Below are 12075 nucleotides of genomic sequence, written 5' to 3' on the forward strand. Positions count from 1 at the left end.
GCCGGGGGTCGCCCCGCCTCCGCCCGGCCGGCCTGGTGAGCGCTGGGCCGTTACCGCGGGCTGTCGTGGCTGCCGGGGCACGCCCGCGGCCTCTGCGGGAGTTCAGGCCGAGACTGGCGGAAAGAAACCCCACGGGCGCTCTTGGTCTGCCCCTCACGGCTCCGCGGGCAGGCGAGGTCCAGCCGCGGGGCTGGGTGAGGGGTGTCCGGCGGCGGGGAGGGGCGGCCGCAGAGGCGGGCCTGGCCTAACCCACTTCTTGTTTCTTTTCCAGTCCCGGCCAGCAGGTGTTTAAGCTTAGACTACCTTGTGCATGGACGGGAACGTTGATCAAAAAGCTTTGTTTTGTGAGAGCCTTCAGGGAAAACACGGTATATCCTATTTGTTTTGTTCTTAAGTGTGAACTTCTAATGTCCTCAAACACCCAATTAGCTGTCACAGGCTTCCTGGTATTGTCTAAAACACCCTTGAAAGTACATCTTCTTTCAAGGCTTACTTAATGTGCAATTGGAAGTTAATTTCAGCCTTTAAAAAGTCAATATTTAATAGGTTTTTGCAGTCAGTCCAAGTTTACACAAGGAAAATGTGCCTTTCCCTGCTGCGTTTGAAGTAAGAATGGGTGTAATAAACTCCATGAGCTTTAAGAAAATTGAGGGAAGTTGCATTTGAAGGTAGAACATGAGACACCATTTCCTGATGTCCACCTCATGAGGCATATTCACACTGGTTGAAATCTCTCAGTTAATATTTCTTATAGAAAGAGTCCATATCTAGGCTTTTCTCTGGGTTCAGTCAAAATGTGTCTTATTCCTAAAAGGATGGGGTTTTTTTTCCTGAAAGGAAGTGAGTAAATCAGGTTAAAGTAATTATGTTTGCTGAAATAAAACTGTGAATTCAGGTCTGCTACTAAAGTTAGGGTATGCTACCCTTTGTTGCAAATGTATTCTTTTTTCTTTTTCACAGTGATGTTTTTGCTGTGATCATTCTAAATTAAAACAATAAGGCAATTGTTAGCCAGAGAATTAAGCTCGCTAGTCAGAGAGCAGAAATCACCCATGTTCCAAAATGGTATATGAAACTCAAACTGATTTTTCTGCTGCCCTTGAGTCCTGCCTTACTGTTCTTCCAACGCAGTTACAGATCGATACATAACTCAGGTTTCTATATTCATATGTAAGCACCTTAAAAGTACAGACAATAACAATTCCTGTTACTTGGCTATCAAATATAATGTTTTTCATGATAGGGGATTTTATAACTGGATATTTTTCAGTAGATGGTTTGTGCAGTGTGTTACAGCAGATTGGATTTTCAATTCCATTCCACATTTAATTCTGCAGGTGCATCAGAAGCAGCAATACTAACCATTTATTAAGGTTCTTTACCCCTTTTTCCAGTCATGTAAACAATGAATTTTAACTAGAGATTCTGCAGTAACTCACCTTTTGCATGTGCTTTTTATTCAACTAAAAGTTGAATTCCAGGTATGTACAAACTATTGTTGGTGAGCTTTATATTAAAGTGTTTGGTGGTGGTTGGTAAACATTTGAGAGTTTCTTTGCTTTAAGAGAAGTATTTAAGAATATGTTTGCAACAAAGGGAAGAGAGGTAATAGCACTGTAAGAGATACCAGTCTGACAGTTTTATAGTTTGAAACAAATGCCCAATGCTGAATTCTAAATCAGGATGTTTTTTAGGTAAAAGTACCTAAATGACAGCAGCTGAATGAAGAACAGTTGTTGGGTAAAATTATGGCTGATACAGTTTCTTAATGACGTAGTGCAGCCAAGACAGAAATATATAACTTTGTGTTTTACAGCGTTCCAAGTAGAATAATCTTAGCTGCTTTTGTAATAGTAATTCCTTGAGTCAGGAAACCTCAGTTGCTGCCATTTAGTTTCAACACTGCAGTTTCCAGGCTACAAGGGAACATATTTTGTAAGATGCAAGTTTTAAAAGGAGGCTGATGGATTGCTTACAAAATAAAAGCTTTCATTAAATTTATTTCAGGATTCTTTATTAGAATATAACATTTCTTGGCAGGTAATTCCATCAATAGTTGTTCACACCTTATTTTGACTTTGAAAAACCCAGTGTCCACAAGAAACGCTCTCTCCCACAGGTAATTAAATATGCAAATTTCAAGAACAAACAAGCAAATAAATCTCACTCGAGTATAAGTTTAACATTAACTATTTTTTCCTTCCTATCTGCTGTTACATCAACAAAATCATAGCATTGTACTGTACTATGATAATTGATATAGCAAATAATGGCAAGTCACCTGCAGTGAAAGGTAAAATCTATTTTTAAAACAGAAATTGAGTAAATCTACATATGCTCATAAATTTGTCCCCTATTGTTGTAGCTGTGTGCACAGCTGCCTCTGTTATTTTTCCCAGTGGTGTTCTCAGGCACCATTTCTTGATTTGTTTTTGCATTTGCAATATTTACATTCAGATAAAAGCATACAATAGAACAGTGTTCTCAGAACTGGACACTCATATTTCTGCTGACATAGTTGGTATATTATTGCAGTTGTGATCTCATTAGAAAAAAAAAGTACATTTCTTTCAAAAATTTCAGATTTCCCAGAATTATGAAAAGTATACAATCCTTTATTTTTTATTCTATTTTCCAGAATTTATACAGAAGCCCTGATTCCCTCCCTTTTTGTACCAGTTCATATTGCAAGACATTTGGCATAAGATTGATGTGGTTAATTTGCAGGAGTAGAGCTACCAGCATCCAGTTGCTCAAACTCTTTGTTTTATGCGCATTTTCTCCCTTGGATTAATGTGTTAGTCTTAGAACATTGGTGCGCAGTTTAAATACATAAGTTAAATTTGCATTAACAAAGCTTTAAAAAAAGATGTTGGCAAGGAATATTATCATATGGCAAATATAGACTAATTTAAATGGAATGTCATTTTAGACCAAATAGTAAAGTTACATTGCTCTGAAGGCAACATGAGGGAACAGGAATATGCAGAATACAAGCATACCCTGTTCTTCTAATCCAACAGTCTGAAAAACAATGTCAGCATTGAGATTCTTGCTAAGACATAGTTTTTTTCTTCTGGCCAGTTGAAGTCTACAGTGAACTACAAAGATATTCCCTTCATGGTGACAAAATCTTGGATAAGAATTAATAAGCAGTGGGTGACTGATCTGTTTCATGGTTGCCTAGAGAGTTAATGTGAACAGTTAAGCACACTCAAAATTGCTCATCATGTAATCTGTTGTGGTTTAACCCACCAGGCAGCTAAACACCACACAGCCGTTCACTCGCTCCCTCTGCAGTGGGATGGGGGAGAGAATCGGGGAAAAAAATGTAAAATTCATGGGTTCAGATAATGACAGTTTAATAGGAAAGAAAAGGAAGGGAAAATAATAATAATAATAATAATAATGATGATAAAAGTATATACAAAATAAGTGATACACAATGCAATTGCTCACCACCCACCGACCGATGCCCAGCCAGTCCCCAAGCAGCCATCGCTGCCCCCCGGCCAACTCCCCCCAGTTTCTATCCTGAGCATGATATCATATGGGATGGAATAGCCCTTTGGCCAGTTGGGGTCAGCTGTCCTGGCTGTGCCCCCTCCCAGCTTCTTGTGCACCTGGCAGAGCATGGGAAGCTGAAGAGTCCTTGACTGGTGTAAGCACTACTTAGCAACAACTCAAACATCAGTGTGATATCAACATTATTCTCATACTAAAATCCCAAACACAGCACTATACGAACTACTAGGAAGAAAATTAACTCTATCCCAGCCAAAACCAGGACAAATCCTAACGAAATCCTTCCTAAACTTCATAAAAACATTCCCAAATCCTTCTAAATTAAGTCTGTTAATGCAATTAATCCAAATAGTTGCACTGTTCAGTGAATCTGTTCTGGTTATGAATTCCTGGTCTGCCAGTGATTTTTGAAGCTCATGCATAGTTGATATGGATGCATAGTTAAATTATTTTTTGTCAGTTATCTCAAAATAAATAATGCCTTGAGTGCTGGATTCTTTTTATTGGTGGAAAGTTCTTACTTTCCATTACAGAAAACATACTATTGTAACTGTTTTTCACAGCTGCAGTTATTGTAAAGATAGAGACAAAGGAAGTTCTTTGGAAATTGCAGTACAGTATCAATATAAAATCAATATAAAATTATGAACTAAGTTGTGAATAGCAGCTTTAGTATGGGAGTTTCTTGCATTTATTTCATTGTTGCAGCCACAATAAAATGCTACAACTTACATACTATTCTCACTGAACATGGAGTATATGTTGAAAATACTTCTAATTAATGGGTTAAATGGATTGGAAGTAAAAGGGATAGTTGAAACTTAATAGTACCATCCTAATTTATACCAATTGAAAACTGGTCACACATAAGCATATTCCTAGGGTTCCAATTCATATACTAAACAAGAAAGTCAATTTCTTATAAATAAGTTTAATACATTGTACTTTAGGTTGCCAAAACAGGACATGAGTTAGAGTAAGACAGATAGAGGATGCAAAGACCCCAAACCACTTAATTATATGTGCAATTATATTTTAAAAAATTACTAATATTTTTATATTGTCACAATATTACCAAGATTTCCCTGAGTAGTGATTAACGGTATGACAGATTCACCTGTCAATGACTGTTCGGCTGTAAGCAAGTCACCACTCTTTTAGAAAAAATAGCTTCTTATCTCTGTATCAATTCTTGATTTTCCTAGAGGTGAAAAAAAATAATAATCTTTGAAAATCTTGGCTAGTTTGACATGTTAGTTTTCAGCAGAGTAATTTTGCCATTTTCCATCAGGAATTAGATGTGGATTGCTTTCAAACACTGAAAATCATACTTCTTTCCTAAGAGGCCTTTTTACTGTATTATCTCTTGGCCTTTGCTGGGGGAAAAAAAAAAAAGTAGAACTAATCTATCTTAAATCTGAATTTTTCTTCTGTTCAGACCAAAGGGTTAAATCCACAAGAGGGCATTAGACTTAAAAGGAGAGAGGCAAGCTATTCACACCCTCTAAAATTCAGTAATAATTGAGGTCCATCAACTATACTATATTTGTAAGGTAATGGGAGCTCTGAACTCCCTATCTAATCAATGGCAAAAGGTAGGCACCTCACCAGACAGTGATTTAGGGCAGAGGCCTCATTAGGACTTTCTCTCCATTAGCCACACAGGGAACAATGCCAGTTCCTGCTATTGGATACCCTGCTGCGTAACTTCGAGCAGTCACCTATTTTCCTTATGCAGTGTAAGGGGAGAGTTATGTCTAAGAACACGATTCACTTTTACGCTGAACCGGGTACTGTCTGGAAGTGCCATAGAGTTGCCTAGATGCCTCTCTGCAGTCTGGATTCACAGTAGTGAACCACCTCATTTGGTTAGATATCCAAGCAAAGCAATTTTTTCAAAAAAGAGAATGTGGCAGCTTCTTTAAGCTGCTATAGCAATCTGTTGATACCTGGATAATCAATGGTGCATCCTTCCCCTGGGAAGTGGAGAGCAATTGATCCTAGAGTTTCTAACTCCTGCGAAAGTATGCAGGAGACTAGAATAGACTGTGTTCTGAACTGACGCTAACTCTCTCTCTTATCAGAGTGCTTTTACTTTGCATAATGTACTTTGTTTTTAACTAGAGCAATGACTGGAACCAGGGTCGTTTAGATTAGCCTGGAATTATCAAATCTAATTTTCAGCATCTGACTGCTGAACATAGCCACCTCATACTTCATATTTTGTAATATAACTACCTCTGGAAAGATATTATGATCTTAGACTGTGATCTTGCTGTTAATTGTAACAGGAGCTTTTGAGAGTATGAATTTAATTTTGGCATGTTGGAAGTGAATCTGCATCTTAATGGTGTAGTTATTAAGTTATGTTATTAAGTATTCAGTATCCATCTACACCCATTAATTTTTTTTTTTTAATTGAAGGGAAATGCTTTACTACTAAAGAGATTCCTCTTCCTTTCTCCATCAGAGTACCTAATAACCCAGTGATAATGGCAGTTCCTTTGGCGGCAGGAGATCAACAGTCCATACGCTGCTCCAAATCAGATTGAGTGCTTTGAACATAGCTGCATTATTCCTTGTGTGACTATTTTAAGCCAGCAGGAGAGAGAGTTGCAGAGACCACTACAATATTCTCCTCACCATGTTTCTGTTCAAGAGTTGACCTGGTAAACATTACAACAAACTATAGCTCTTGGAGCAGACTCAGAAAGCAAGATATGTAGAGATAGATAGTCAATTCCATCTATATATGAGGCATAAAGAAACTGGTATCTTCAAGTCTTGATGCTTGTGCACATCCTAGGGGCAGAAAATTGGCTACAGCGAAACTTAGCTTCCTGGTAACATAGGTATCTTGAAGGCTAGGTAGCACTGATGTTGAATGTGGGAAGCCCTAGTTTTTGACTACTTATGTCTCGGTATCAGACTTCTGAGATCAAACTATTACAGACTAAGTATTACATTTTTTTGTGTGTGTTAGAAAGCAAAACTGGAGAAAAAGAAAGATCTGAAAATATATGTATTCCTTCAGAAATGTTCAGTGTAGTACATAAATTACGACATTTCAAAGTTCTATAACCATATCAAGCAATATCAAGTTTCTTCACTGAATGTTTCTTTCTAAAAAATTATGCACAAAGGAGAAAACATCTTTTGCAGTTCTTAAATTATAGAGTAATATTGACTAAGACTCAGCCTAAATTCAGAAATAAAATGTTTGGAAAATAATTGAAAAAAACAAAGTTATTTTATAAATTTGTACTGAAAGTTATAGGCTCCTTGAAGGCTCTTGTTCCCTTCCCAGTTAAATCCTCTGCTTGCTTTTAGATACTCAGATCCATCAGCATAGGTGTCTCTACCCATTTACAACAGCATAACCTAATTTACAGTCATAGTTTAACTTCATTTGGAGAAATAAGTTTGACAGCAATGTGCAACTGCCTCAGGGTGGAAAAAGCAGATCTTACTGAAGCTGGATATTAATGGGATAAGTACAGACAACCTACCTAGCAACTTATGAACAGCGCTCATAACTTTACTGCATCTTGAGACACAGTTCAGTGCCAGTAGTTTTCCTTGTTTTGTTGATGGATGTTGGCTCCTCCCAAATTAAGTAGAAGTTTCTACATTTGTCTGGAGAAGAAAAGGAAAATATTTAAAACTTGCAGTACTTTATTCAAAGGGTAAAGCCTTGAAGTTATTTAAGAAAAAGTGTCCAGCAGTGCCTCTAGGCTATGGACATGCTAAAACAGATGAAAGGAAAAAGGAGAAAATTGGTACCTGGAGAGAGGCAGAAACATTCTTTATAGGCTTCTTGCCAATATTGTATTTATACATACAGTGCTCTGAGGTATATTCTCTTACCCTGGATGTTTTACATTTAAGATTAACACCTCAAGGAAAAATAAGAGGATTTAGGAGAATATGATCTTGGGATGAAGAACTTGCCATCTTTCCTTCAGGTTTAGATGTTGTACTTTAATGCTGTCCCGAAAAACATTAGGATAATATTTGTTTAAAAGCTTAGACAGTATTATAAGACCCATGAAGCGCTAATAACAGAACAAAATGAGGTTTGCTGGGCAAAATACAATGAGGGCCATAACACAAACTGTCCTAGCAGATGCAACCAGTTTTTACTTCTCTGTTACACAAATAGTACGATTCCTAGTACCTTGCTGCAAGCCTTTATCAGCTGCATATGTATATGCAGCACTCCATTTTAATTAGCCTCAAGATTCAAGACTTAGAAGGAATAGCAGGGGTCTCTAATTATCTTCACAAACTAGTGATCTGCCCAGAAAATGAGGAATGAATAAGCATTAAGCAGTCAGAGGCCAGTATTCAATCACAGAGAGAAGCAGGAAGAGTGGAAGATAAAGAAATGCAATTTTCACTTACTTTTCTGGGCCTTGAAAATTACTAAAAATCCTTCTTTAGTAAAACACAGCAATTCTAGCTATAGAGATTTTTGTTTTATTCTTATCAGTAGTGTTGGACTAGATATTTTAGGATAATTTTTTTCTCATGTCTATGCAGTATTTCTGATATTTTTATTTTAAATGTATTTGTTTAGGCATCAGTAGCATTTCTTGAAGGACTCTTATGAGAATAATGTTTTCCAAGCATTGTTTATAATTTTTCAGTCCTAGTTCCAGGGAAATAAAGACTATTCTTTCCTTCCATTGAAAAAATTTATGACATTGGGATTTAAATCATTGCTATTCACAAACTGGCCTTGGCAAAAAAAGGCTGAGGATTATCTCTTTAGCAACTTTTGAATCAAAGCTGCATTATTGATATGAAGCTAAAAAGGCTTTGCAGTTCTTTATATAATTAAAAGCAACTGTTATTATGGAAATTTTTCAGAACAGCTGTTGTATTGGAAGAAAGGTTACACTCTTCTCTATCAGTAATCCCTTTAAATCTCTGACATGATTCATAGCTCCTCAAACAATGCTGGTAAATTAAACAAAACTGGATGCCTTCCATACATATATTTATTACTTGCACTCCTATCAGCAAGTCATGTAAGAATGCAATAACAGAACTCAAATTGGCTAGTGAAAGTAATGTGAATGTCCCTTTTTATGAACTTTATTTCTATTTTCGTTTTCTAAAGTACTCATTTTGCCCAAAAATGGCATCCAGCTTCCTGATGAAGCAATACAAGCACTGGCCCAAAGAGCTTACGATCACTACTTTATTCTTGAACCTCAGTCAAGGGTAACATATTGGAAGGAAAGGATAGACCTTGCTGAGTTTGGTAAAGGCTAGAGACAGTTTTTAAGTAGGATACAAAGCTTTAGCTCTTTATGAATTTCTGCCTTTCCTTGTGGAGAATGGAAAAAGATTTTTCCTCCTGGCTGGAAGGAAGCAGCGTATCAGTACTGCAGCTGAGGTTTTTGTTTCATTCCTGGCTTTCAAGACAGGGAGAGCTTTGGAAAGGGGAGAAGGACCCGCCAAGATTTTTTTTTTTCCTCCAGGGCTAAGAAGTACTAGGGAGCAGAAGGAAGCAAAAAAGAAAACAAATGTGGGCCTCAAAGACCTGCATAACTCAAAGATTGGTTAATGACTTGCTGGGTTTCAGAGTGTATATTTGTAGTGTATTTTGTAGATGTGAGGGAACTCAGAAACAAAGAAGCCTGGGCTTGTATAGAAGCAAGAAGATGCATCTTTTTCAAAGTCCAGCTACTGGGGTGGAATAACCCCATGCAACAAATGCTGGCCTAGGCACTGACTGGGGGAGAAGCAGCGCTGCAGGGCGGATCTGCAGGCAGCCTGTTGTCAAATGGAAAATGAGTCAGCAGTGCACCCTTGTGGCAATGAGGGCTAACCGCATTCAGTCCTACTTCAGGTGGTATATAGCCATCAGGTCAAGGGAAGCGATTTCTCTTCGGTTAGCACACGTGAAGCCACATCCAGACTCCTCTGTGTAGTTTTGGATTCCTCAGCACAGGAAGACATTGACAAACTAGAGAGAGGCCAGCCGAGCTCCACCGGTATGTTTAAGGGGCTGGAGCACATGATGGATGGTGAGAAGGTGAGAGAGCTGTGATTGCTTAGCAGAAAAGGGCAAGGCTTTCTACACTTCTCTGATTGCTGTCTTCACCTGCTTAAGGAAAGGTGAAGTTGTTAAGGATGCAGAAGCTCTTCTCAGAGGCGCACAGTGAAAGGACAAGTGGCAATGCAACGCATTCTGGAAAGGAAGTTTTTACTATATAAGAAAAACAAAAATTCATGAAGAGGGGTTAAGCACAGGAGGAGGTTGTCCAGGGTGCATGTGAAATTTCCACCCTTGGAGGACATTCCTAGGGAAAACCCTGAGGAACCTGATCTCACTTTGAATATTGCCTTGCTTTGACTGAGACATTGGACTATGTGAACAGCAGAGGTCTCTTCCAATCTGCATGTTTCTGTGAGCCTGAGATCCACACTATTCGTCAGCCAGATTTCTCTTGCTGTGTTTTTGAATTCTGTGTGAAATTCTTCATGTTACTTAAACAAATTTCAAATTGTACTTTGCACATGCTGTGGCCCTTATTTATTTTTTCCCCTTCTGATAATGAAATACTATATCTAAGAGGTGTTGGCAGAGGACTGTCAATAAGGTGTTGCTGATTAAACTGCTATAGCAGTAAGAGGTGGGCTTCTGTGCAATAAAGTTTCTCATGATTTGTGAAGTGGGGAGAATGTTGATTTGGCAGCAACGTTATTTGGCAGGGTATAACTTGATAGAAGCTGATGAGGAAGATGTTTGACAGGAGTACGGGAAAGTTCAAAAAGGACAAAAACCTTGGTTTTGGACGCACTTTTTCAATTTAAGGGTTGGCAACACTGCAGTACTAGGAATGATTTATTCCTTTTGCCTTCGGATATTTTGAACGCTCTATACTGTATTTCAAACTTTGCCTTCAGTTGCCTTATGCAGACTTCATAAATGGTGAGAATTTTGTATTAATAGAGCGTGGCCCATCACAGGCTAAGGAGGGTTGTTGAGAAAGTAGTTGCAAACTGTGCCTGTTCTACTACCCATCTTAAGTCAGATCTAAGGAAAAGAGAAGCTGTATAAAACAGTGAATGAAAGTGTCAGCACTGTAAAAGGTTTTAGACACTGGAGTAAGTAGGGAAAGATAGACATTGGTTATTACTATGTAGAATCTGGTGAGGAAAAAAACACTTGAAAGAACTGCGTAAAATAAACCAAAGACGGCCTCTAACTGGACTTCAGAAGCACAATGGATGAGGATTTATAGGATTTATATCTATAAACAACATGAATAATATCTGAATCATGAAAGTATACAGTAAGAAGCTGTCCAAAGACATAGTTGGTTTGAGCAGACTGCTGTCTTGAAAAGTAGGGCCCCTGGACTCTATTTTTAATAGTGGGAAGCTTCCACTATGGCTCACAAGAGATTATATAAAATATTTACACAAATAGAATAAAGACTGTTGAAACTCACAGTGACCATTAAATATCTTATTTTATATTTGTTTTTTCAAAGGGGGAAAGACCTTGCTTTGACCATCTGTAGGCTGATTTACCAGAAAGGAAAACTACACCAACAAGCTGTGACAGAAGAAGGGATGCAAACCACTAAAAAAGAGTCAGTGATACCATGTAGGTAAGAACAACATTAACTAGATCATTATCTGGGGGAAAAAATTATCTTGAGAATCCTCCATCTGTAGAAGTTTCTGTCCAAAGTAACTTAAATATAGTTCAGCTCCTGCTAAATAGATTTTGCCCTCAAAGATGCAGAGGAAACTGACATCTCATAAGTCACTTTCAGCCCAATATGCTCTGGTTTGGGAGCACTTTAAGAAAAATTGGTTGCTTTCTTCTAGGACTTGAAGTTTTTGAGTCTTTTTTTTTTTTTTTAACTGAGTTTATATCTATCTATCTCAGTTAATTCAGTAGGGCTTCTTTTCAAAAAGTAGGGATTTGCTTCTATGAATTGTCTGTCATCTAGAGCATTTCCAGTGATCTGGTTGCTGAACTGTCTCTCCAGTGTCAGGAACCAAAAGGCTTAGAGCTCTTCTCTAGAACCTTGTCAATACTCTTCATTTTCTGGCTTGCAGCAAGAAGCAAATAAAGTCAGTGAAGTTTTGCAGTAATTGGTGTAATATGTTCCCTGTGGTTAACATAGCCAAGCAGGTGGGCAGCCTCCTTTTACATCAGCTGTATCATCCAAACGATCTCCAAACAAAGGGTATGATGAATTATGTTGTGAGCAGTGGTGTCTGCCAAGGCACCCTGGGATTAGTGTTAGAACCGGTCTTATTTAACATCTTCATTAATGATCTGGAAGAGGGAGTAGGCAGACCATTAATTAAACTGGCATATATTACACAGAGATAATTCTAAGATCCCAGCTAGACTAGAAGCAAAGGCAGACTCAAAACAAAGACTTGTGTTAAGAAAATAAGAGTAATTTAGGAAAACAGTTTCTCTTTGCCCACGGCCCTATCTGGGTCATTTTACAAATCATGATTGCATGTACATTTGTATCATCTGTACATTTAAACACTGTTTATTTTACA

General features: G+C 38.0%; 1 long non-coding RNA gene across 1 annotated transcript; it reads left to right on the forward strand.

Annotated features, from left to right (window-relative positions):
- Positions 1–56: 56 nt before the first annotated feature.
- Positions 57–11139, forward strand: LOC142408654 (uncharacterized). Its single transcript, XR_012775365.1, has 3 exons — positions 57–176; positions 272–368; positions 11037–11139. It is a non-coding gene; the product is annotated as an uncharacterized LOC142408654 (long non-coding RNA).
- The last annotated feature ends 936 nt before the right edge of the window (positions 11140–12075 follow it).

This window comes from Mycteria americana, chromosome 4 (assembly GCF_035582795.1).
Source record: "Mycteria americana isolate JAX WOST 10 ecotype Jacksonville Zoo and Gardens chromosome 4, USCA_MyAme_1.0, whole genome shotgun sequence".
Lineage (NCBI taxonomy): Eukaryota > Metazoa > Chordata > Aves > Ciconiiformes > Ciconiidae > Mycteria > Mycteria americana.